General features: G+C 43.6%; 1 protein-coding gene across 4 annotated transcripts in view; it reads right to left on the bottom strand.

The window, feature by feature from the left end:
- EGFR (epidermal growth factor receptor) overlaps nucleotides 1-25,140 on the bottom strand; it is a 167,111-nt gene that overhangs the window by 65,825 nt on the left and 76,146 nt on the right. The window contains exon 1 of one of the 4 annotated variants that reach the window (XM_054189750.1): nucleotides 5,751-9,830. The exons of 2 other annotated variants lie outside the window; for them this stretch is intronic. The gene's annotated coding sequence lies outside the window, so the exon portion shown is untranslated. Of the gene's footprint in view, nucleotides 1-5,007; nucleotides 5,701-5,750; nucleotides 9,831-25,140 lie in introns of those variants that run through there. One more of the 4 variants, XM_054189749.1, reaches the window with a different exon arrangement.

The following is a 25,140-nucleotide window of genomic DNA, read 5'->3' as shown; positions in this document are numbered from 1 at the left end:
TTGCAACAATGGAAACCAGCAACAGGTGAACAGGTTATTTACGTCCTGTTGAGATGAAATACATATATATTTTATTTTATTTTTTTCCTCTTGAGGACCACAGATCTTAAAGGGGAAAAACGTTTCTGTCTCACTCTAATAACCCAGTGCCAAAAAGGAAATAGTGCAGTAACTATATCCTGATCCTGCTTCCCATTCCTAACACGAAGCTTCGTGTCCTGACCCACATAACGAAGCTGACACCTTCTGAATGCACAGAACCTTACTTGACCCCCTGCGCTAACAACTCACAGCGCCCAACGGCCTGGTTTTGGGAGGCAGGCAGCGCACCCCGAAGGTGTGATTAAGTAGCAACACCACCACATGTGTTTACCCACCAGTAGCGGCGGAAGGGTTGGTCTACAGCTTCTTGCAAGGGCTCAATCCACATAAATCTATGGGCCCGGAGGAAATCCACCCCGAGGTGCTAAGAGAAGCGGCCAACGTTGTTGCGAGGCCACCATCTATAAAATTTGAAAAGTCCTGGATATTGGGGGATATCCCTGATGACTGGAAGAGGGAAAATGTCATACCTATCAGCCCCTTTTCCGGAGGGTCCCACCCCAGCCCAGGCTCGGGTAGCACAGCTCTCAGGACGGGTCCTCAGCCCAAGCTGTGCTCCAGCAGCCTGGGCAGATGTTCCTCAGGGCCGCCCCAGGGCAGACGGGTGGTATAAGCATCGCACACTGATTTCCGAGCTCTCCCCGCGCATGCACAGTGCATTCCGGTCTCCCATAAAGTCTCGAGCGCCGGTGCGCAGACCCCTTAACAAGCAAACACTCCCCATCGTGCACACGCTTACGCGAGCCTCCCCACGGAGCCGCTGTCACTTCTTCCTCTCTTATTTTCAACGAATGCATGTCATCAGCTTTAATTTATACAGAGCAATTAAAGTTCCAGATCAGACGCATAAACACTCCTCTAATTGTATAATGAAAATCCCAATGGTGAAGACGCAGCATGCTAGGAAGTGCTCTGGAACAGCTTCAGAAAGAAGGACAGGGACTCAAGATATTTTATGGCTATATGTGATACTAACAGAACCACCGCTGCGAGTGAAAACCCATGCTGTCCCGACTTCCACAGGAGTTTATCATCACGTAACCCAGATGCTGTAACTATTTCCTTGCTATGACATGAAAAGCTTCTTTCCTTGTTCAACAATTGCTTGGATGAAAAAGAGGGGGGAAATTACAGGGGTTTTTTATGATTTTCCCCCATGACGAACGCCCGAGTAAGAAAGTGCAATAATTATTTCTTAGCACTAGTATGTAACAGTGTGTTTCTAAATAAAAGTAGTCAGCATATCTTTCAGTGACTTAAAAATGTACTTTATCCTCTATGGCACCATACCATGACTCAAAGCAAAGCGCGAATTCTTCAGTCGGTGTTTTTTCCTCTAAGGTTATGCTCCTGTCTTGATTAAGAAAAAAGAAAAAGTTTGTTTGTTTGGGTTTTTTTTTTGAGGAAAGCACCAGATTTTCTTTAGTTCTGTTATGAGATGAAATATTTACAACTGAACACATGCTACAAATATATGACAGTGCAATAAAGACTATTTAATAGCCTGGGAATCTCTTGCTCAAGAGGGCTAAGAGGTCAAAAGTTACAGTGTAAGATCACGATATGGCTTTGACATATAACATATGCTTTCTAAGTGCCTTTTAATTGCAGGAAATGTTTTGATTTCGCAATCTTACAAATATTCCTGAAGACTCTGAGGTATTTCTCAAAGTGATTCACTCACATGGGATTTAAAAAATCAACGCTTCCTCTCACCACCTTACATTAGCACAGAGTACCTTAATGAATGTGTATCTAAGTGGTCATGGACAGCTAATGAGGTATTTCCCCTCCTGGAAGGGCCAAAGGGACTCTAACAGTGATATTATACGCAAAGTGCTGCAGATGGAGGAAGAGATCACCTATCGTCATGCCAGTCGTAGGACAAACAAATATCAAGTCCCACCGTACTGCAAATACACACAAGCCCCACCAGTTCCCTGCCAGCAGGGCTCAATCCCTGCCTCTGCAAGGGCAGAAAACCCACGTCACGTCCCAAGCTTACGGCTCCTACCGACTGGGTGCTGCCGGGAAAAAGGAAACAGCAGACACACTTGCTTTCAAAGGACTCATCGACACGAGCTGTCACTAGACCCTTTGCAGTCAACAGGGAGAGATAAGCAAAGCCAGAGAACTATTCATCCCCTCTGCATAGGATACCGTGTCCCTTTTTTGCAGAAAGCTAAAGATTTCAATAGAGACAAAACATAAATCATATTTCACTACAAACATCTGGCTTATAATCAGACCTAACTTGCCTGTGATTTATTAATTTATAAACAACTAGAAGATTTATAGGAATGAATGACATCAGTGATAGTTACAAGCAAGTTAATTATCCATCGGAACCTACAGGGACATATAACATTCCTATAGGTTCCTCAAGTAACGCTCAGGTGTGCCGTGCCACCTCCCTCCAGAGACGCACGGAGCTCCAGCGAGGCAGTGGGTCCCTCCGTGCCTCTTGGGAGGTTGTTCCAGATTTTCATCCCTCTGACATTTCTGAAATTTGCTTCTAAATGGTCAGCCCAAACTCAGGCTTTACCTTTCATGCCATTTGTATAAATTGCGCCAGCATTGTTCTTTACTTTAAAGCAGCCTGTTCCCCAGTCTGGTATTATCTTTTCCAACGCATATACCAAGTCCCAGATTAATTTGATTTATTCAGCTAGCCAGACTTCTTTAGCCCTGTCTTATAAAAAAGTGTATTTCCCCATATTTGCCTTTTATTATATGTCTTCCCCTTCATATCCATCTTCCATTAAGCTGTGGACCAGAACTGTACACAGTATTCCTGGAGAGGACTTAGCAGTGCATTGTAAACGGTATTAATGCTTTATCCCTACTGGGACCTTCTGCACAATGTATCCTTATTGTCTGCGTACACACAAGGGCTCCACTGTTCTTCCAGCTTAAAACAGAGTCAGTACGTACTTTGGGTTCTGCACAACGTTATCCAACTTTTATTCCACTTCTTAGGATCCTCCAATTCTACTTAAATGCTACCCAGACCTTCCTCTTCCTTCTCAGCATCTCTCAGCTCTCCGCTGTGAAACGTCACTGAGACAAACTTACGCCCTATGCCAAGATCCTTAATGAAAATTTTTAATTATACATGTCCCAAGAACAATCCTTAAGGATACCCAGTAGACACCTGTCTCCAGAGTTTTTCTGATACAATCTGTTGTGTCCTCTTTAATGAGCTCTTCATCCAAATTTAAACTCCTCTACTAAACCTCATCTCCTTCAAGATACGTAGTAACTTCCACCGTCTCATTTTTTTACTTGGGTTACTGAAGTCCCAGTAAATAATTACTTCCCTAAAATAAAACAAAAGCAAAACCCAACCATCTCAACAAGAAATACAACATGGTAGGATCGATCTTTGCTAATGCAACTACAGCTTTTGACTATTTTCCATTTACTTCATTAACTTTAATTTTCCTCTCCTTCAAAACACTTTCTGAAGCTGTGCATGGTCTCAAAGGCAGAATAAAGGTTCCACCTCCTTCCTCGAAAATATGGGGACCTCATTTTATTGGATAGGCATGTAGAATCATGATCGCCTGATGAGAGATTAAATTGCTTGCTTTTTAAATAAAGTATTTATTACTCCTTCTAAACTATACGTAATAGGACCTTGACCTGGGTGTGCTGTGACTGGGGAGTGATGGGAAAAACGGAGATGATACGTTTCTCTCAGTGAAGATTTAAGCTTGGGAAATTCCATCAAGAATTACTTTCCTACGGGTACTCTCCTGGCCATGCACCTTTTACTGTACATCCTGTGTGTCTCCAGTATCCTGTAACACATTCCGTGGTGGCAAAATCCAACCTGACACAATTGGGAGTTAATCTCTGATTCACTTCCTTCTTAACCGATGCGACTTTCTGGCATTCATGCCCTTTGCAGAGAAATAAGGAAGGTTGGTCTTTAAAATCCAAGTTAATTTTTAAGGGCAAATATGATTTTAAAAACAAAACCCAGACAGTCATATCTGTGTCACTGAGGTTCTGTGAGCTGTACCTGATAAATTACCTGTCTGCAATGCCTCAGAAAATACTCAGTGCGGCCTTCCTTGTTTGTAAAGCTCTGTTTACTTACCTGTCACTGTTTGGCTAACTATTAACCACAATTAACCTGATGGTTTTGTGTGGTTTTTTTTTTCCAAGCAAACCAAATATTTATCAGAAAAACAAAACTTATTCAGTAAGCCAAATGCAAATGTTGTCTCAGGCAAGGCCAGAGAGGTCAGGGGGAGCAATAAGTCTCTATTTCCACATGCTGTTCATTACTGCTGGTTGCAAATTAGAGGGAGATAAGTGGAAGATCAGAACCGTCATTTTCTGCTCATTACCGGCTTTCTTAAAAAGTATTATTTGCACGTGATATATAACCCACTTATGTATTTTTCAAGGAGAAAAAAAGCTGGTTTTAAGACTGGTTAACATTTTAAAATTCACTGCGATGCTAATGACCAATTTTGCAGTTTGTTTCCTGCCCCCCCCCCCCACTGTCTGCTTCTGAGCAGCAAGCAACAAAATATTTCTGGAGCGCAATGGATGTCGCATCCTACCAACAACTTCTGCATCCTTTACTAACCTCTCACTGGCACCTCTGCTTGCTCTAACAACTGGGTGATGGCTCCCGTCCCCTTTCTGGTGTCCCTGGGACAGACCTCCAGGGCTACACCTGTGACACAGCCCTATTGCTTGGAGACATCGCTCTGATGCGCGGTTAATACTCTTATCTCCCCATGTCTAAAAATCGTCAGAAATAAATGGCGGTAAAGCTTTATACTATTATATAAATATAAAAGGAAGTAAACTTTTACACTAACGGTGCCAAAAGTAGCCCAGGCTACAGCTGAAATAAAAAACGTAAAAAAGACTTTAAGATGATACCGTAAGTGCCAGCAGATCGGTCTTAGTCCCGTATTTGTCAAGGGGTGGAGGTGTTTCAGCAGATATTGCAGACATCTAAGCTGCGAGCCCAACTGGTAATAAAACGTTTCACTTATTCCCAGACAGTGCTCTCCTCTTCGAGGATGTTTGTGAAACCGTGCTGCCAAATCTGTGATTTCACAAACTTTTCCACAGTGATAACATAAACAGTGAGTAGTGATTTATCTGTAGGATCAAGCTGCATTAAAAGGGGAATGTGAAAAAATGTGCATTTAAAGACATTCTCTCCCCTGAGGGAAGAGCAAAGCTCATATACTTGTATAAAATGAACCACATGCACACCACAGGACTTGCCAGAAACAGAGCTTTGCTTTTTGTGCTTTCTGAAAATCCACGTCAAGTTCAATGAATTGAAAAAAAAATACAAAATAAAAAGTCCTTTTTGTTAACTGAATTAACCCTGCCTTACCTCTTAAATAAAGCAAATGCGTGAGATTTGCATGGCAGATTACATTAGTAATTTTCTCCATATCCCACTGAGCTTCCAGCCTTCACTTTTAAACTAGTAGATGATGGCTTTCTCAGGGACAATCAGATTTTCCTCTCAGTTACATCCACATCAAAACAGAAGCAATGCCACTGACTAGGGCAAAGTTACTCCAGATTTACACCTCCCTCATGGACGGCACCGAGTAAGAACAGTTTAAAGAAAATCCAGTTAATTAAATCCAAATGCATCGTACTTTTAAAAGTTACGATCAAGAAGATAAACTTGTCTTAGTCTCATCACCACGAAGCATTCTAAAAGCTCCTTAAATTCAAGATGAACATCCACATACGTTGTACGAGTGAAGCTATGGCAGAAAGGAGAATAACTTTCCTAACTTAGATAATTGATTGGTCTGGAGTTTTGATTAAATTGCCCTTCCAGTAAGAAGTTATTCTTTAAGAGGGCAGCAGCCCTGAATTCCCCCTCATACTTCCTTAATGGCTTTCACATTTTATTTTCTCTGCTGCAGTCAAAACAACTTCTTTGGCAGTCGTATCTTCCTGCACTCCGCAGCCTGTGTGACCACTCTTATCCCCACCGAAGGGACTATATTCTCTCCTGGATGAAAGTGAGAGCATCTGTCTTCACCATAGAATTGAAATCCTTCTTGTTTTTGCAGAGCTCTCAGGGCCCCGGTTTAAGTACTGGGAGGAAGGGAGGGGATACCATATAGGGCTGCTCGTGCAATTACCAGAATGTACATCCATGGTAAACTGGGGGGGGACAGGGGAGGGAGAGGAGTGCGGCAAGCTACCTGTCCCAGCATCTGTGCCTTGCCCCAGTGCACCTCTCCACCTGCTCCAAAAATACACGCCCGGGTTTACAGCAGCCAGCACTGTTTAAAAGAACCACATGATGAGAAAGTGTTTTCTGATCTTTGTTTTCCTCCTTAAAATGGATGCTCCAATGAGTCAAAAAAGTGATAAAACTGCCCATTATATAAACTGTCATGTAGTTTATCATATTGCTTATCATGTACTTGGGTACCACTCACAGTTGGGCAGCGCTGTGCCCGTACGGGGAAACAAGCACATCAGAAAGGATAAATTCTGTTCTGACTCGTGCTGCTCTGAAGGCCAAATGAGCATCAACATCTTAAAAGAGGGAGAGATGACAATCTTGCAAATCTGTTTTCGTCATTTGTTTTGAGATGCACCCGCCACCACCTAAACTAGGACACAGTATTGAAGAGCCAAAAGTCTGCCAAGAAAAAATGGTCCTGTCATCAATAGCAGGGCCGTCACCGTCACCGTCGGTCTGCCGCTAACACCTCCAAGGCTTTCTCTACACGTTTCTTCGTCCTGGGCTCTTCTTGATTTCATCTTTTCGCTTGCCATTTTACCACTGAGATTCAGCTTTTTCTTTTCTTTTCTTTTAAATGCCCACCCTCTGCAGTCTGCTTCCTTCCAAACAAGCAGCCAGGAAGCAGCGACCTACAAGGTCGTTCTCCCCCAACTTCTCTCAATATAGCAAAGAGAAGGCAAAAAGAAGGAAGGCCTCGTTTCAGAAAAGCAAAGCCCAGGAGCGAAGGCGACATGAGCTTACCGTGCGGTGAGGAGCGTGCCCCTGGGCTGCAGCCCAGGGAGGGGGTTGGCATGGTGTGGGGAGCCATTGCTCCTGCATCCTCGTGCCCGTCCTAGAGCCGACACTGTTTTCTTTCCCACTGCCTGACATCACCATCCAGAAACCCTCAAAAGCAAAATCCTTTTGCCTTGTGGTTATCTGCGCCATCCAAAGCCATTTGCAAGCTGAAAACCGGGGCTGTGACACGCCCAGAGTAAATTTACCCAGAGTAAATTTAATAACTAACAGTGGAGTTATTGTTTGTTAATGTGTGGGGCCTTGTGCCTTATCGCTTCATTAAAATGTCTACATGTATTTATCCACTTTCAGGAGGTGTTTAAACTTCTCTGTGACCACTAACAGTGAATCCCTGCCAATATTTGTTATTACGAAGTGCTAGGCATTAGTGAAGTGCCAATTTCCAGGAGTCACGAGTAAAAACTCCCTCGTGAACAGACCAAAAAAAAAGAAAAAAAGACTAGATTATTTAGTTCTCCAAGTTGAATGAGAAATAAATAAATAAATAAATGAACCCCACTACAAATAACAACAGAAGAAATATGCAAAAAATTAAGACAGACATATTTTAGGATGTGTTTTACATTTAGTAGCCGATGGTTCTCTGAATGGCAGCTGTAAGAAAAATGAGGTGCTGGGGTCATCTGTGAGGGCAAGGAGGTGAGAAGTAGCCCCCCAGCCCCACGACACGTGGACACCAAGGGAGTCGCAGAGGGCAGAGGTAACACTTCTGCTCGGGGAGCACAACCAGGAGCCGGATCCCAAAGGATCCGAATTGCCCCGCGATGTCTCCATCAGCTCCCGCGCAAAGTGGTGTGAGCCGCTCGTGCCCCTGGCTCCGCTTGTGGTGCTGGCTGAGCATCGGGCAGTAATGGCGTTCCCCAGAGCAGAGCGGGACCACTGTTTTCTAAACACACCGGTCACGCTGAGTGGGTACGGTTAAAGAGACAAAAAAGAAAGAATCGTTCCAATTACTAAAATGAGCAGGTTTTATCCCTTATTACAGCCCTGGCTTTCTTATAAAGGCTCACATTGATTTGGGGCCACTAAAGACCCGCTCGCAGCAAGCCAAGTGAACCCAGCTCACTCCGCTCCACCGGATTTTCCATTTCCAGCCCCAAAAGGCCACTTGGGGAGTTTTCTCAGCCACCGTTCAGCGGTTCATTGTATAATCAGGCTGCTGACAGTCCGGGCTGGGTCTCAGCCCCCGTGAAGAAAGGCCAGGTAAGCATCACGGAGCAAGATGAAACGTGCCCGAGTGTGATGGCTGGCTGGAGTCAAGGTTACCATGGGCTGATTGCCCTGCCATCCCAAGCCAGGGACTGGCTGAGCAGAGAAGCCAGCATTCTACTGCAATACAGCTCATCTCCCAGACGCGTTAAATCAAAAATAATAATAATAATAATATAAAAAAATTAAATTCACAGACTGAGTTACAGATGTGGGATTCGGGAAGAGCGAAGGGGAGAGGGCAGCGACCAACTGGAGTAGGTGCAACCAGCTGCTCGCCAGCACGTGCCAACTCGGGCCCGGTTTTGCATGGCCACTGAATCAGCTTCTGGGCTGTAAACAGAAAAAAACCCCACACCACAAGCAGCAAAACATCAAAACATTACACGCAGGAGGAACGTCCAGCCACCCACTCCTGGGACAGACTTTTCACTGGGATCTGCCACCCACTCAAGCCCGCTTTTTACGTTTTGGGGGATGAGAGGAAAGCAGGGCCAACAAAACTGTCTGGGACACAGGACAGCATTGGCCTTCCCACCGGCAGATACACTCCCGCTCCGCCGTTGCCGGCTGCTGCCCAGGGCAGCACTGCGATATTTGATAGGGCCAAATCTGTCCTCAATAAAAACGTTGCGTCTCATTACGAGTCAGAATTACGCCCAGCGAGGGACAGGGGAGCTGTTTGTCAGGTGTTCGCCAAGATTTTATCGCTGCTGGTACCGTTCGCGTACAGCCCACAGGCAGCCGATGCGAGACCAAACGGGAATTACTCATAGGATTTGGCATGACACATTGTTTTACTATGGAGAAACACAGGACACTTTGGTCCACTTGATGCCAGAGCCTGAGGAAGTCTGAAGTCAGTGCAAGTTATTGGTTCTTCAGGCCTCTCCGAAACACATGCTAGAGGCATTTAGGTGCCCCTGGGGACACCAACACCTCCGCCACCTCCATCTCCACCACCGTGACGTCCCTCTTCTCTAGGACGGTACCAACCGGGATGCAGATGCACCAAGCAGGGCAAGAAGAGAATAAGAGCGTAGAAATCCTACAGAGCACAGGCTCACCGCCCATCTCTGTTCTCCCTCAAGCAAATTATAGCATGTGGGGCTGATTTGCATAGTTGATCAAGGACGCTAATTGTCAAAGGGGCTCCAATGTATGTACATCAAAGGGGCGTAGCTGACATGACACTGGGTATAATGTGAATTTTCCTGTGGAGTATGCTACAGTTCCCTTTCTAATTTCCAGTGCTACAGCAACGAAAGTAGAAATACTTTGCAAAATGCTCTGTATAGAATAATTTCCTTAACGCTCCCTCTGAATGAGAGCATGAAGGGAGTGCCACAGGCCACGTGCTTGGGGTTATTAAATCAAATTCTGCCCTCACTTCATGCCATCCTCTGAACTGCAGAGATAAGACTCAGGGCAGAACACAGTCCACAGCACACGGTAAGTAACAGGAACAATAAATGCAGTCACCTCTGCCCAGAAGCAAACACATCTCCCTGAACTGCCTGCCATGGGAACCTACCCCGTTCAAACTACCAGCGCTTCAGCCCAGCCTTTCACGTCGTGTTCTTGCCTGCAGCGCTGGCAAGAACACTGGAGGGGTTTTCCCTACGGATGCTCAAGCTTTCCTGGCAATAGGGTCTCTGGCCATAGCCTAAAACATGCGCTGCCTTGCATGCAGTGCTTATTCAGATCCACGTATTTATGGCCCAATTCCAGAAATGCCTTAAAAATTTAGGTAACTTAAGCTTTTTTGCAATGCAAAAACTGCATTAGGGAACACGAGCAAGGGCAATATGAAGCAGGTTTCAAAGTATGGTTTCTTTAAATCTCCACTCTTTTTCTTGGTCATCTGCATAAATGGCAAAGGTAATATTCTCAGGAAGACTGACTCATCTGGGAAAAGGCAAGAGCTCCCAATTATTTTTCTCATACCTGTCCCTTCTTGCTTTGCAGCTTATTACTTGTAAAGAAGAGAACAACTGTTAACCAATAGATAATGTGTGCATACTACCCCACCTTCCTCTTTAAAGTGATCTGAGATCACCAGCTTCTTTTTCCTCAAAGATACACAGCTGAGCCCATCTCTGCACACAGAACGGGCTTTGCATGAGCTGTGGCAAGATTAATCTTTTTTTTTTTTTTTTCCCTTCTCGGCATTGGCATAAGCCTGTCTGCTTCCCCATCCTTCCTGCTTTCAAAAGCTATTTTATGGATGAAAAGTTATTGAAACCAAAACCTGAGAAAGCTGTTCTTGGAATCTGGGGGGGGGGGACCCTGCTCTTAAAAATTTACAGATTTTTAGCAACTTTTCCTTTCCTTTCAGCGAATTACCAATGTTGGCACCAGCACATGAATACGTCTGCAATGACACGTGTCATGTTAATGCAAATACCTTTAAAAATGCAGATCATTGATGACCCACTATTTGTGAAGGGCACACCTCCGGGCAGCACCTGCAGCTCTCTGCAAGCAGGGATTGCCCCTGCCAGCCCTCGCAGATCCCGGCCCTTCAGCTTAAATCTGATGCAGCTGCCCACAGAGACACAGGATGGGAATTTGGTGGCAGTCGACCTAGTGAGGGCCCTTTAATTCATACGGGAGGGTATTGCAGGGAAAGGGATCGCAAGCTGTCTCCACCTCTGCTTCTTTTTCTATTGCAGGCAGATGCCTCATCTTCAGCCTTTTGTGGAGTGAACAGAAAGTCAGCATGTAGTTACCGGGAGGGGTTTATGCACCGATGCTCTGTATATTTACACAGCCTTTAAATATTTTTCTTAGCTCCCAAACAGTTCATCCTGCCTGCCGGTGATTTGCTTCAGGGCCTCACAGATCTGTCTGGTGGGCATAAGGAGGGAAAAAAGGTGCCTTTATTTTGTACCATTTTTTCTAACAAAACCACTCATGCTAGCTCCCCTCAAATAAAAGTAGAATTTCACCAGGGAAGGTTTGAGTACAAGGGGTGGTTATTCCCGATCTCCTCTCTGCCTCATGTTTACCAGGAGTGGCAGAATTACACAGAAACTAAGCAGTTTACACAACCACCTGAAATAACAGGATTTGTACTGTTTTAACTCTATAGGAGTTCATGACTCACTAGCAATGATAACACACTTCAAATAAAGACATTCGGCTCCATTTTTTCAGTTTAGCAACCTAGCCTAGCAGGGGAGGTCCAAGCTGTCATTCCTCTATTAATATTCTTTCAATAATTAGCTGCTTCTCACAGGTTTCCCTTTTATTTCGTGCCAGAAAGCAAGCCTTTCCATGAACAACATACCAGAAGAGAGAGCTACTATTTTAAAGTGTCTGTGTTCGCAATATGAACCGCTCTGTGTAAACAATGAGATCTTCCCTTGCCTCGAGTGAACCAGATGTTTCAGGAAAAAAAAACCACCCCAATTGTCCCCACACAGAGGACAGTTACGGCAGAGAAGAGATTCTTCCACCAAACTGACCGATGGACTTTTATCGCTGGTGGAACAGGTCCACCTTCCACCTTTTTATTTCTTCCAGCTGATCTGCACTATTCAGGCAGAGAGGTATAAACCAGTTCTTCACCATCATGTCTCAATAAGCAAAGCTTTAAATGCAAGACTATATCTACATCGCGCCTGTCTCCTCTCTCCTACACAAACTGTCCTTGCTATATTAAGGTGTTGGATATGACTGATCATAGTTTCTTAGCTGTTTTCTAAATCCTGGCCAGCGTCCATTTGGCACAATAAAATACTGTTTGGACACTGCTAGACAGAGCATGCTTCTGTTCCTCCCGATACGGCTTTTTGTCCCTGACAAAGCCTGCGCACATCCCACCTCTGAGCATGGGTTAAAGCGAGCAAGGTTTTGGCTGTGGCTTGCTCAGAAGGGCTACCAGAGCGGGGATCAGCCCGACAGGAGCTCTTTACTTTGTATTTGCAATGATAATTTCCAATGGCGACACGCTGGACTTTGAGATGACTGAGGGACCTTCTCACAGTGTTTCACCTCGTTAGAAAGAAATCGGTGTTCAGTGTGTTATTAAAAGATTGTATTTAATTAGCCAACAGAACAAAACCACCAAACAACACAGCCCTGCATGACTTCCAAAGCAGCAAACATGTATATTAATTTTTTCCTCTTTCTCTCATGAATCAAAGTTCAATTTCCCACTAAGGTGATATAAAGTTTCTTTTCTGAGGTAAGCATTCCTGTGCTTTCCTCATGGCTCCCTTTATTGTTAAAAAAAGCCATCTCAGAATTACAGTAGTGAGAAATGAACTCGCCCTCTCCTCTGTCTTAATAAGAAAAATTGATTGTGGGTAATTATGTTGTCTGTCTCTGTAAAAAGCCAATGTAGATGCAAAATGTTCATGGCCAAGCTCAAATTATCTTTCAGATGATGAATGTGAATACAGAAATTGGGCTTCAATACTGAAGTCAAGCATCTGATTTTATTCTCTGCCTAGAAAAATGAAGAGCTGGATACTTGCTACTGCTGAAGAAATTAAAATCCCAATGAAATTAATTGAACATGGTTGGGTACCAGAAAAGCACTACACGGCAGGCTCTAAATCTTCTTTCTTCTCCTAAGTCATCAGTCAAGACAAGACAATTTTTTCCTCCTGTTTTCCAGCAGGTTGACTCAAGGACCCCAAGGAATCCCAGTCCCAGATGTGTTTATACTTCCAGCTTTTCATCCTGGTGTCCTCAGAATAGCACAAATAAAAACCAGAACCCCTATAACGAGGTATCTAAACAAAAAAATACAAACATGGTCTGCATCAAAGAGCTTGGGCTATAGGATCCCAAATGCCTTTAAAGTACAGCTGCTGGAGCCATCCTCCACACAGCTATTGTTAATTCAGTTAAACTGCTCAACCAGAAAGGATATGGCCTGTTTTAGTAACCTACCAAGTCCTCAACTTACAGAGCTAGAGACATGCTCCAGGTCTCAGATCAGTTGGAAGGAGACACGCTTCTGCACATGGTTTGAGAGGAGACACCTTGGGACCACTGCACTTCTTCACGCCATGGCTGCAATTCCTCCGATCCATTCCTTCCCCCCCTCCCCCCCAAACTCTAGGAAGCAGCCATTGCAGACACCTCATCTAAAGTGGAGATAAATCCAAATGCATCCATTTCTTCTGGTCTTGAGGGACCGGTCACCTGCTGGACAGCCTTTATATGCTGGCAACCATTACATGAGAAAATACGGCATGTTGCCTTCTGCCAATGAGGCTTCAGTGCCCGAACAACTGAAAAGAAATCCTGAAAAGCTATCAAACATTGTCAAACTAACATTGCTGTCATCTGTTTATGGTCATTGCTTAGTGTGCATCATCAGTTACTAAAGAACAGCATCGTACATTTAGAAAATTAGCAACAAGCTGAATGATTCAAATCCCTTCCCCAATCATGATACTCAAGTCTCTTCACAGCATCCACTCTCCTACTAGAAAGGCTCAAACCATAGCCTGAAGGTCAAAAGGCTTCAGTTTCTGCTAGGCCAGGAGGATAAGCCCTTTCCAGACTGGCCAGGTGGGCATCCTCTCCCAGGGTCTGCAGGTTTGACCTGCCTGAACCAGGGTTTGGGCAGATCTCTGCTTCTGGAAGGGGGCACAGCATCAAAATGGCCACGTCCGCCTAGTGTCCAACCGAGATGATCAAACCATAACTTGCTGGAAAACGTGCTTGAAATTTCAGAGCTTGGGCAGAGGAGAAACTTTGCTGAAATGTGTCCTCCCTGACACAGTATTGCTAGCAGAGTTGTAATGGTTACCTTCAAAACCAGAAACACAGGCTCTTTCCCATCACTCATATTACAACACAAAAAAGTACATTTCTGGCACTGTTTAAAATATGTATTTGAAAATAAAGTCCACATCCTGTTGGTATGCAAAAATGACTTGTAGACAGTAGACTACATAGCCTACTAAAAGCTCCCAAAATGGCCCTAGAATTGATGAACGGGCAATCATTTACTTTTCTAAAGCATTTCCAAGCTGGTAAACGTGACCTTTCATTTGCAAGGAAAAACAGAAGTTGCCTCTACCATTCTCCTCCTGCCTTTCACTTCACTCTGCAGTACCCAGAGGATCTTCACGGTATTCTCCTCTGTCCTCTATATTAGAAATTCAGCCGAAATCCCTTCCGCCTAAACTTAATGAAAAATACAGGATGATAAAAATCTGTTCTCTGTTTCCCCCCGCCCCGACTCACTATCAAGTAACTTTTTGGAAGGCACTGAAAGTGATAATGAATATACCAGGCTTTCTAATATATTTGGTTTCCTAGACTGGATAGGACCTTTACATTAATAGTCTTTATATTAAACCTGGATGGATTTAATATAAAGACAAGAAACAAGAAAAAACATATAGGAATAGCGAAAGGATAAGATGTCGTAGCACGAGGACAGAGTGTGCCTCTTTGTGTTCTCCAACTACACTTTGTGGTTTGGGATCACGTAGGTTAAAAAGGACCTACGGTGCACTTCCAGGTGTTACATATTTTTTATCCTTAAAGATTGTTAAAGACATTTGAAGGTTCTATTAAAATCCCAAATCAATGATACTGCTGTTATCAACACAATTATCCTCAGAAGCAAATCTGCCCAGGATGAGATCTGCACCCCTGTTGGATCCCAGACACACTAGTGACAATTTTGGGGTTGAAGATCTGCTTATGTTTCAATTGTAGGCAGTTTCCCCTAGAAAGCTTCTTTGCCAAAAACCTATGTTCACCTTATGGCTTCGTAAACAACACAATTGCAAAAGAAGGAGAAAAGGCTTTAATATTAAAACATTTTGAAAATCTGCATGCACAAAAAAAAAAATAAATCTTCAAAGGTTCTTTCTCTCCTTTCTCAAAGTTTGAGCTATAGAGACGTCATCATGAAAAAGGCCTCCCAAGCAACAAAATCCACTATGCCCATTTGAGAACTACAACCAAAACTGCCATCACAGAAAACGATCTTTTCCGGCCCTGCTAATGTTATTTGCAGGCAAGACTGAACTGGTATTATATGCTACATGCTGGTTTGAGTTTCTCGTGACTTAGCACCCAGCAGAAGAGAACAGTAAATGTGAGCTCCCTGAAGGTTAGGGCTCTACAGACAGTGGCATGTCATTTTGACTCTTTTATTGCGATGCGTGAATTACGATACTGAGCACAACCAGTTCTCTCATGCCAAATAACAAGGGTAGAAATAACTTGCAAGAATCTCATCAAGACACGTATTTAAATATACAAACAACAGCTTCAGAGCTGCACTTAATCTTATATACAGCCGAGATCCCGAGAGGAGCAGAATTAGGTACTTAACATATGCTGAGCAACAATGTTACACCCATATACAAGAGCTAAGCATCTTTCCCATGCTTCTAATACTATTAATCTGGAGAAATGCATTCATAGAGTTCAATAACTCTGCTTATAAAGTATGTGGTTGTAAGAAGTACATCTAGTATGTACCTCTGTTGCGAATTTCAGCTTCAAATTGTTTTCCTAAGTTGCCTTCTTCATAATGGCTTAGCATAAAACTCATGTACTTACACATCTGTTCTTAAAGCAGTTATCCTAAAACCAGACTACAAACAGAAAATAAATTTAAAATAGTAATTTTAAAGAACATTCATGAAATCTGCACACACAGCTGATTTTTCCCCCTATTTGCTATTTAAATGTGTATTGCTGCAGCAAATCCCTTACACCCTTTCGAGATACTTCATACTTGATTCAGTAGTACTGATAAAGCATAAGAGCAGCAAAATGTTAACTATAAATAAAAATGTCCTGTTCTTCTTCGGCCCTTCACCAGAAGAGCCAAAAAGCTTACTTCTATGAGACAGGTGTTATCCTTTTTTTCAATTAGAAGAACTGGATCAAAGTTCAGAGACTCTGAGGATGCTGAAGAAAAGCAGACTGCAGATCAGTCAACTGCTGTTAACCCAATGCATTTTCTCTCTCATACTGGCCTGGAGAAAATAATAAACAACTGGTTTAGGACCAACATTCCTTTCATGCATCAAATCAGCTTTTCTTTTATCTGGCTGGGAAGCAAAAGAACCCCACCCAACACCCAGATAGACAAATTACAACAAATGGTCTTACAAGATATCTCTGATACAACTGTTTGCTGAAAACATCTGTACAACCAAGTACAGTCCCTGTGTGCAAAACCCAGCTGAGATTGCATAGTCTCATGACCATGATGTCATGCCTCACAAATGCAAATGTACATCTACACAAAGTTCTTGAAGTAATCAAAATTCAATTTACAACTAAAGGAGACATAAAAGAGAAATTTTCTGGCCAGACTGGTCTCCAGGATTTATTAGGCAAGAAGGCTTCTTTGCTGCTTGGGACCTTCAGCCTGGGAGAACTTCTGCTTAATTGTGTGCACTACAGGTAGGGCACAACTGGGCTCTCCAAGCAAGCCACCACCAGCACCATAAGCTGTGAGGTTTGATGGTCCCCAAAATATAGAGGGGAAGGTCAGTACACACAGTTCTTAACCAGGCGTGATTGATCTGGGGAAGCGATTGTTATATTAATTCATTAGGTTTCAGTAACAGCAGCGATAACGTGCCTCTTGCTTAAAGAAAGGGCTGAAGCATCTGCAGTGCTTTAAATATAAGGAGCAGTATCTTGTGGAGTGACACAGAAACTTTACTGGAAAAAGTGATAGCTATGTTTAAGTCCATGTAAAAGCCTCCGGACCAGCTCCTCCTTATTTGAACATCACGCCATTAAACCTAACACGGGTACAGTGGCTTTTCATAAAGCCTGACCTTTAAAAACAAGCCAGCAGCATTAGACAACAAACACCAACAAAACAGTCAGCATTATGGAGGGATAAAGGAGAAAATCGTTTTCCTAAGGGAAGGTTAGGCTTCAGGACTGGGAGGCAGTGCCACCTGCCTCAGCGTACCTCGGGGGCCACCAGCGTGGCCCCAACCGACCAAAGAGTTTTATAAAATTTCCTTTTTAATAGAAAAGCCACAGACCACATTCTGTGGCCTTTTGAGCCACCAAAACATCTACAAATCTCTGCAGCAGCTGGGGAGGGACAGGTCTTCCTCTGAAGAGCGTGCCCATGTTAGTGCCTCAGGTCAGGCAAGGGATGTGCTGGTAAGGGAAGAAGTCTCTTTGGTTCACAGACACCCTGACACTCTTCCCTCCCCAGCGCTCCTTGGGCTTTACAAGTACAGCATGGAGGACGGATGCTGGCACCAACTCCACAGGGCGCACACTGCCTCAGCCAGAAGCCCCAGTCTCATCGTATTTCCTGCCAACCAGCAGAAATTAGGCATACCCCAATACCTCATTAATTTTGCGTCTTGGTACCATGTTGGAACATGGGGAGACCATCCTCTCACAGACTTCCCTGCACAAGAATTCAGAGATAAAAAAGGCTCCGGGCTTTTCCCTGTTGCAGTAGCTAGTAATGCAGCTGCTGAACACCCACCACATCAGCAGCGTAAGACCAATCTGAAGGTGCCTGGTCGATCCAAGTGGCAGGCGTTGAGCCTGCGTGTGGTAGGAGAAGCCAAAGGAAAAAGCAACACAAACAAAACCTCACCCCACGCCCCCTGATTTCCTCCTTCTAAACAGTACTATAATAAACCAGATGTGTGTGTTATTGCCTTTCTCCGGCAAAAACTCTTATATTGCAGTTTTTCCTTCTTCCTTGTCACACAAGCCCAAAAAAAAACCCCTGGCAAACAGAAACATCATGAGCAGTTCCCTCAAGAGGGAAAGACAGAGATGCCTAGAAATATGATACGTACTGAGTACAAAGACTGCTGGATGCTGAGAAAAAGCGTGTATTTCCAGGAAACCAAAAAGAACGCATCCTTTTATTTTACCTCTGCTGGCTCAGTCTCCTCTGATAAGCTTCCGGATGAGGGGGATTGTTTTTTCTTGCTGTTATTCTACAACTATGAAAAAGGACAGCATAAGGATTTGACTCAAGCACTACAATCGAGGTAATATAATTAGCCAAATATTTGTATAGGAAAATGATGGAAGCTTTGTAGCTTCCCGCGTAATGATGGGGAATGAATAGTAAAGAGGTTGGCAAAAGGACTCTGGGGTAGTTTCTCGTCACCACCCAGAGGGAAGAGGAGCATTTAAGGGACAGGACACACACGCAACCTACCCTAAAATCTAACTGAACTCCTTCCCCCTGCTCTGTTTGTAGGATAAGCCACAAGCCAGTCTTGTCCAAGGCCTGCTAGAAGCCTAACCTGAGGGTTTCAATGGCACTTAAGGGCTGTGGAGCCTCGTGCAAGCTACACAGTGAATTTTAGCTTTGAAGAAAACAGAGCGGCCATCAAGTTGCTGTGTTCCTTGCTTTACGTTTCAGGCTCGGAGTTGAGCAACCCCTCCAAATCCTCATGCAAATCATCAGTCCAACCACAAAACAAACTCCCCCAGTTTACGCAGGGAACAAGAATCTGTCCCCTGGCACAAAAACAACCTTCACGCATGCCCGATGCATCCGTGTGAAAGCAGAAGAAGACCTGGAAAGAGAAAGCACCCAACTGGGCTCTAGTAACCTGGTTTAGCCATAGCTCACAACCATGGTCCCTGTGATCGCATCGGAGAGCTGGTGCAATAGGAACACTGAAGGGACCATTGAGAAAGGCAGCTGGGGATCCTCCTCCTTCTTGTCACCTCTCAGGAACCAGTCGAGTCCTCTTCCTTCTCGCCACCTCTCGGGAGTTTTGAATCCACTGCCAAACCCATCTTTGAGAGCGAGAGTATTCATTAACCTTTAGGAAAATGCCTTACCATATGAATTAAGTCAGGTGACATTTTATAGGCAGCGAGTGATTTTTCCAGGAACGTTTCTGTACTTGTTAGTAATATATTTGGATAAAATTTCAGTGTCGCTCCTAAGGCTTAGAGCTGGAAGGAGAAATGAGCACACTCACATGATGAGGAATGGGAAACAAGCGGCACCAGCCTCCCCCTCGGCTGCAGAAAGTGATGTTTCCTCTGAAAGACCACAGATGAGAAGCTCTGGCATACGTTAAGAAATACACATGTTTTGCTTTTCTAACAGCCCTTGCCTATTATTCCCTAAAAGTTTGAGGCCAGACCTTTTAAATCATTAAGTTTTCATTCACAATTCAAGTATAAAGAGACCAAACCAAGACTGAAAACTATTCCCATTTCTCTCCTTCCCTGGGGGATTTTCTCCCTATACCATGGGCTTCCCTCTCGAAAACCGCTGCCCCCAGCTCCCTAGACAGCCTCTCCGCATCAGCCTCCTGCCAACCCTTAATGGCCTCCACTGGGAAGCCGCCGATTTTTTAACCCCGCAGCAACGCTTCCCCTTGAGAGCGCTGCATGTGGGTAAAAGCCTTCACAACTTACTCCTCTGACTGTAAACCCTCTCCAGATCGGAACGCTGCTCTCTCTGTTGGTGAAGAAACTCCGCTCTTGATTTATTTAAACTCAATTTACTTTATAATGGAGGCGTGCTATGGCCGACAGATTTAAGATCTCCAACATTTCAGTGGAAGGACGTAGCCGTGCCTCTGCACCAACTCTGAGGACATTCACCATTTTGTATGGTAGTGTTCAAACCCAACAGAAGCAGACAGACCCCGGTGCCTCAGAGCACATGGAAATCTCTAAAAATCATTCACAAGCAGGATGGAAACGGATAGTAGACTGGATCTGAGCGCGGGGATGCCATCTGGACGGCCCTCGTCTGTGAGGCAAGGTGAGATGCGAGCTCTGTTAACAGCACTTGGTAGCCCTGCAGGGTTTTATTAAAAACAAAACACCTCCCCTCACAACCCATGCCAGATCTTGAGGTTTATATTTATCAAGAACATGCAAAGGTAATAAATAGGACAGAGAAAGTGTAGGTGTGGCCACCAGAATACTTGTTTGCTCTCATGAAGGCAATGGGATGTCATTTTGCGTATCACGATTTTCTTCTCTACTGCAGACACAGAAAAACTTTCAAATAATATCACGAGGGCATTTCAGTGAGATTTTTACAAATCGGTGCTTATCAATCTGAGTGGACCAGAACCACTTTTTAATAATAGGATGATGTTTCCCTCTGCCAAACACAGAGCTATTTAGAAGCTGAGCAATATACCACAAATAAACAGAAATATTAACCAGAGTGCTCTGTACTAAAAAGCCACAGATTTATTTTTTTAATGTATGGACCATAAATATTATTAGAGAACAAAAACACTAAACATACACCATCTGGCACACATCTTTAACTTACACACCAAAGTTGTTAGCAGCTTTATTTCAAACATGGATCTATTCTAATGAGCCCACTCCAGCTTCTAGCGCTATCCTATACTGTTTCAATACACAGCTGAAAAGCTTCCACTATAATTAATTTTTCTGCATTTTCAGAGCCCTGTTTGGCTTTTTAACATTTGGCCTACAAAGGCTAAAAGCTCAGCTGGTTGATATCAAAGCAGCTTCAGAGCAGGAGACTTTTCAGATAGCAGCAGCTTCTCTAGCAGACCGTACTGTACTGGCTGTTGGCGATAACTGGAAAGGGCTGGAAGAGATTGTAGTGGGGGCAAGGGAACGGCTAAAGCTTGGTTGAAGAGCTTCAGCTAGTTAAAAAAGAAAAGCTCTGCTAATATTTCCCAAACTTCCTTTTGCAAAGGGTGTACGAAGTGAAAATATGAAATACGCCACCTTTTCTGCTTGCGTGACTGCATAGAGAATAACCCATATAAAAGGGAGGGGGAGCCTTTTAGATAAGAATTAAAAAGCTAGGATGTTAATTACGTGCCCAGTCCTAGTAAAGCAGAGGAGTTTATAAACAACGAATCCTTTCCGGCGAGTGGAAGCGCTGGGCGTTAAGCTTAATTGTGAACCTCTGATCGCTTCCCTCCTTTTCTGCAACTGCAAACTCTCTCCGCGTGTACTACACACCCAGCCCCTATATTAGGAGCTCTCGCTATGTTTAGGGTTTTTATTACAGACTCCTGCAAAAACCTAACGAGCAATAAACTTGTTGTTGTCTGACGTCAGCAATGACCATGACAAGGGTATTCTGACTAAGTTTCTCTGAATCACCCAGTTATTTATCAGTTGACTAGAATAAATATTGACTGTTCTTTGCACTGTCCTCTACAAATACAAACCCACCAAAGGGCTCAAAAGGCTAAAAAAAAAAAAAATAAATCAAAGTTTCTAGATAAATAGAAAAAAGAGCTCGTTATTTGCCCATGGATTTTCTTGCTGGTACACATTTCCAGCGCCTCAAATAATGGCATTTAGAGAATAATCTTCAAAAAAGAACACCTGATGTTAATATAAGAATCTGAGTAGCTGAAGTTTTTGTTTGTTTTTAAAGGAATTGTCCAGAAGAAAAATAAAACCAAGAGACCACTTCTTCAGTTGGCGAAGTTTTCTTTCCAGGAACATGGATAAACACACATTCTCTGATTCGCATGGGTTTGGAAAAGCCAGAGACAATTAAGCCTGGAGCTCTTTCCTAGATCCTTGCCTGTAAGTTTCCTTCTTCTGTCTCTTCTATTTATAAATGATACAGCTAAAATTGTCAACTGCAATCACCATCTAGGAGGTTTCCTTTTTTAGGCACCCTATCTGAGGCACCTGTATTTCAATTTGCCAAGGTGCTTGTTTCCAGAGACTTCAGTCACAGAGTCTGAGGGATGCGAAAGAGCACCTGAAAGTAGCAGCCCTCAGCATCGCTCCCCGAGCACCCAGCCAATAAGGTGCTCAAAACTACAGAGCACTCGACGATGGGATACTCGACAACGTTTACTTGCCTGTATCTTGCCCAGACCAAGCAAAAAAGCAGTCAAAACAATGGAGAAACGAGTCTCCACTCAGTCTCTCACACAGACGAAACACGAGTGCAGGCATTACTACATGTGACCTCATATATAGCTTCTTCTATTACTGTAATAACAAAACATATCAACTTATGAGCTTAAAAAAAGGCACAGCTTCACATAACCATCTTTCAATTCTCCTCTCCACCCCCTTATTTAGCGAATAAAGACTCCGGGAAGCCAAACCAGCAAAAACTTCCATTGACTTTGGTGCACTGTGGGTCAAAACTTTCACTTCTCTCTCCCTGGGCGCAGCATAAAGTTGCCTTTTCCATTCCTCCATCACTGGCCAAGTGGAATGAACTGTCTCCTACAAGACAACCCAGCTGCAAGCTACAGTCCATGGAAGGGGAGGCCAGCGGTGGTGGAAAAGGAGGTCACAGAACCCAACAGGGAGGTCAACTGGAGTTACCGTGAGGAGGTACCACATGCATGAGACACAGGGAACATCAACAGAGAAGAAGCTCCTTTAATTCCATCACTCACAGACTCCTTGGTGCTCAAAAGTAACATTGAGAACAGAAAGACCAAATCCAAGAAGTAACACTTTCAGAAGTAACTGGATGCAATTAAATGGTCTATGTTGTTCTGGATGATGTTAAGGGTTACTTTTAGCGTGAAAAAAAAAAGAATCTGTGAAGATATGTATCGAGTTCTGCTGCTGGTTTACAGGTAAAAAATCCAAAGCACACAAACAACGCAAAGAAGCAAAGAAGCGTAGCAGCAGAAATACCCATCAAAGGCAGTAAAAAGGAAAAGCCTTTCAATTTTAATTCAAAGGAAAACTTAAACACACTATCTGGATGGCTGTCGGATCAATGTTTTCTGTCTCTATTAGTTGCCCTAACAACGTGCATCTGGTAAGCCTTAGCTGAGGGTAGCACTCTAGGAAAAGAAGAAGGTGTTCTTTCCTTGATGCTTCTCTTTCTGCATGAACATATCCACCCATATTTTGGAGGCAAATGAATACAACTCCTCAAATGAAAAGTATGCGTGTAATTCTAAGATACTGCACGCACTCATATAATTTTTTTAATAAAACATGGGCTTGAACAAAGCATTTTTAATAAAGATCAGACACCAAAAGACTCTTTTAATGTTTTCAAAAACAGTTTTAATCTCACACTTAATGAGATGCATTTCACTTTTCTAAAATTCCAGCCCTCTTCCAAACAGACTAACTTAAAACAAAAGCAAAGAAACTACGCTGGCTTCAAAGTCACTCCAGCTGCACAGCCCAGCTGGAGGGAGACAGAAGGCGTTACTCCTCGTCCACTCCTGCAGGGACTGGAGGAGTCCAGTGTTGTCCTTGACTGTTTGATATGCAGAAGGGGAGGAGAGGAGACACATAGTTAAGAGCCATCGGAAGGCCAGACGCCTGGGTGGGAGCCCTCCCTCAGATACCGCTGTCCCCCAAATGCCGAGAAGCACGGCCGACATCAGACGCTCTCCTGCTGCTGGCTCTGCTGACGGGCTCCATCAGATCCCGTGGACATCAGCAGGAGCCCATCCATTCACTTCAGTAGCGCTTTAGTACCAGGCCCCCCAATCTAAGTAGGTGGAATTTTAATTAAAGAAAGAGAAAAAATGTTAATCTCATTATTAACCGTGAAGGGGAAAACCCAATAAGATGAAAGCCTTGTTTTCTACGGGCCTGAGAAGAATTTCCCTACGACTGGCACGTGCAGTGCTTTTCACTGGTCTGTCCGTCCATCCTTCTCTTCAGGAACATTTGGTCAGTGAGGGGTTTATTTTCTGGGAGGGGATAACATCATGCCCCTGTCTCTACCTTTGGACTAAGCACCAGCAAAGCCAAGGCAAGAATGCATATGAATAATGAGTAACTTTATGCATTACATCGGTAAAACCATCCAAAATGCAACATCCTTGTGATGGTCTTTGCAGTGTTGCACGTGCATTGGGATTTCTAAAAAAGAAGTATTTTTGCAAGGCACGCGACAAAGCACATTACACGGGCATGCGATAGATCATAAATACACTAACAAAAGAAAGTGCAATTATGGCAAGTGAGGACAATCCTGCTCACAGCTGAGTGAATCAAAGAACACCACTGTAACATCTAAAAATAAGATTGTCCAGGTAATTGCATCATCATAGGGGTTGCAATTGTGTTACACTGGCTGCTTACATATGCAATCAAAGTAGACCACAGAGCCAATATGAATAACTGATCCCAGGTTTTAACTCAAAATTTAAGTCTGATCTCTTTTTAAGGAAGTGCAGAAAAATCCTCAACATCCAAACAATTCGGCAAAACTTGTAATTGGCTGATGGATGAGAAAAGAGAACCAGGTTACAGAAAGGAAAGGGAAGTTTGTTGAACAAATTTTCAGGGACTATTCTAGCAATTTATGTTCTACTTCTCAGCTGTGAAAGCTCTTATTCACCTGACTTGGAAGCTTTAAATAGTCCTCTGACCATCAGTGAGTAAATGAAATGAAGTACAGATGATAAGGTTTGTAAGCTCTGGCCTCAGAGCTCCCTCTGAAATCAAAGAAAGTAGAGAGTGTTTATCACCTAAGAAACTTTAAAGTGTCCATTTGTGCCCTTGCTGTGCAGGTTATCTCCTGTTGACTTAAACCAAGGACAAGATTAGAGTCAACAATTAAATTCCCATCCGTGTGTTGAAGCACAGGACCATTTTCTGCTCCGTATTTTAGAAGTCTTGGATTCTTGGACTGCAGTTTAGATGCAATTGCTGTGAGTAGAGACTCTGATGCCCATGAAATGAAAATAAAAGACTTGTCTGGAAAATGGAATAACATTCACTTCATCAGAAGGGGTTCTGTGCTGGCAAATGTCGCCCAAGCCACCTTGTAAATAAAGCGGGTTTATTTGTATTAAGCAAACATTAGATAATCTAGAGTTTCTATCTGATGAGTTATTTCCACATAG

This window comes from Rissa tridactyla, chromosome 2 (genome assembly GCF_028500815.1).
Source record: "Rissa tridactyla isolate bRisTri1 chromosome 2, bRisTri1.patW.cur.20221130, whole genome shotgun sequence".
NCBI classification, from domain to species: Eukaryota; Metazoa; Chordata; class Aves; order Charadriiformes; family Laridae; genus Rissa; species Rissa tridactyla.
This window is presented reverse-complemented; position numbering and strand designations above follow the sequence as displayed.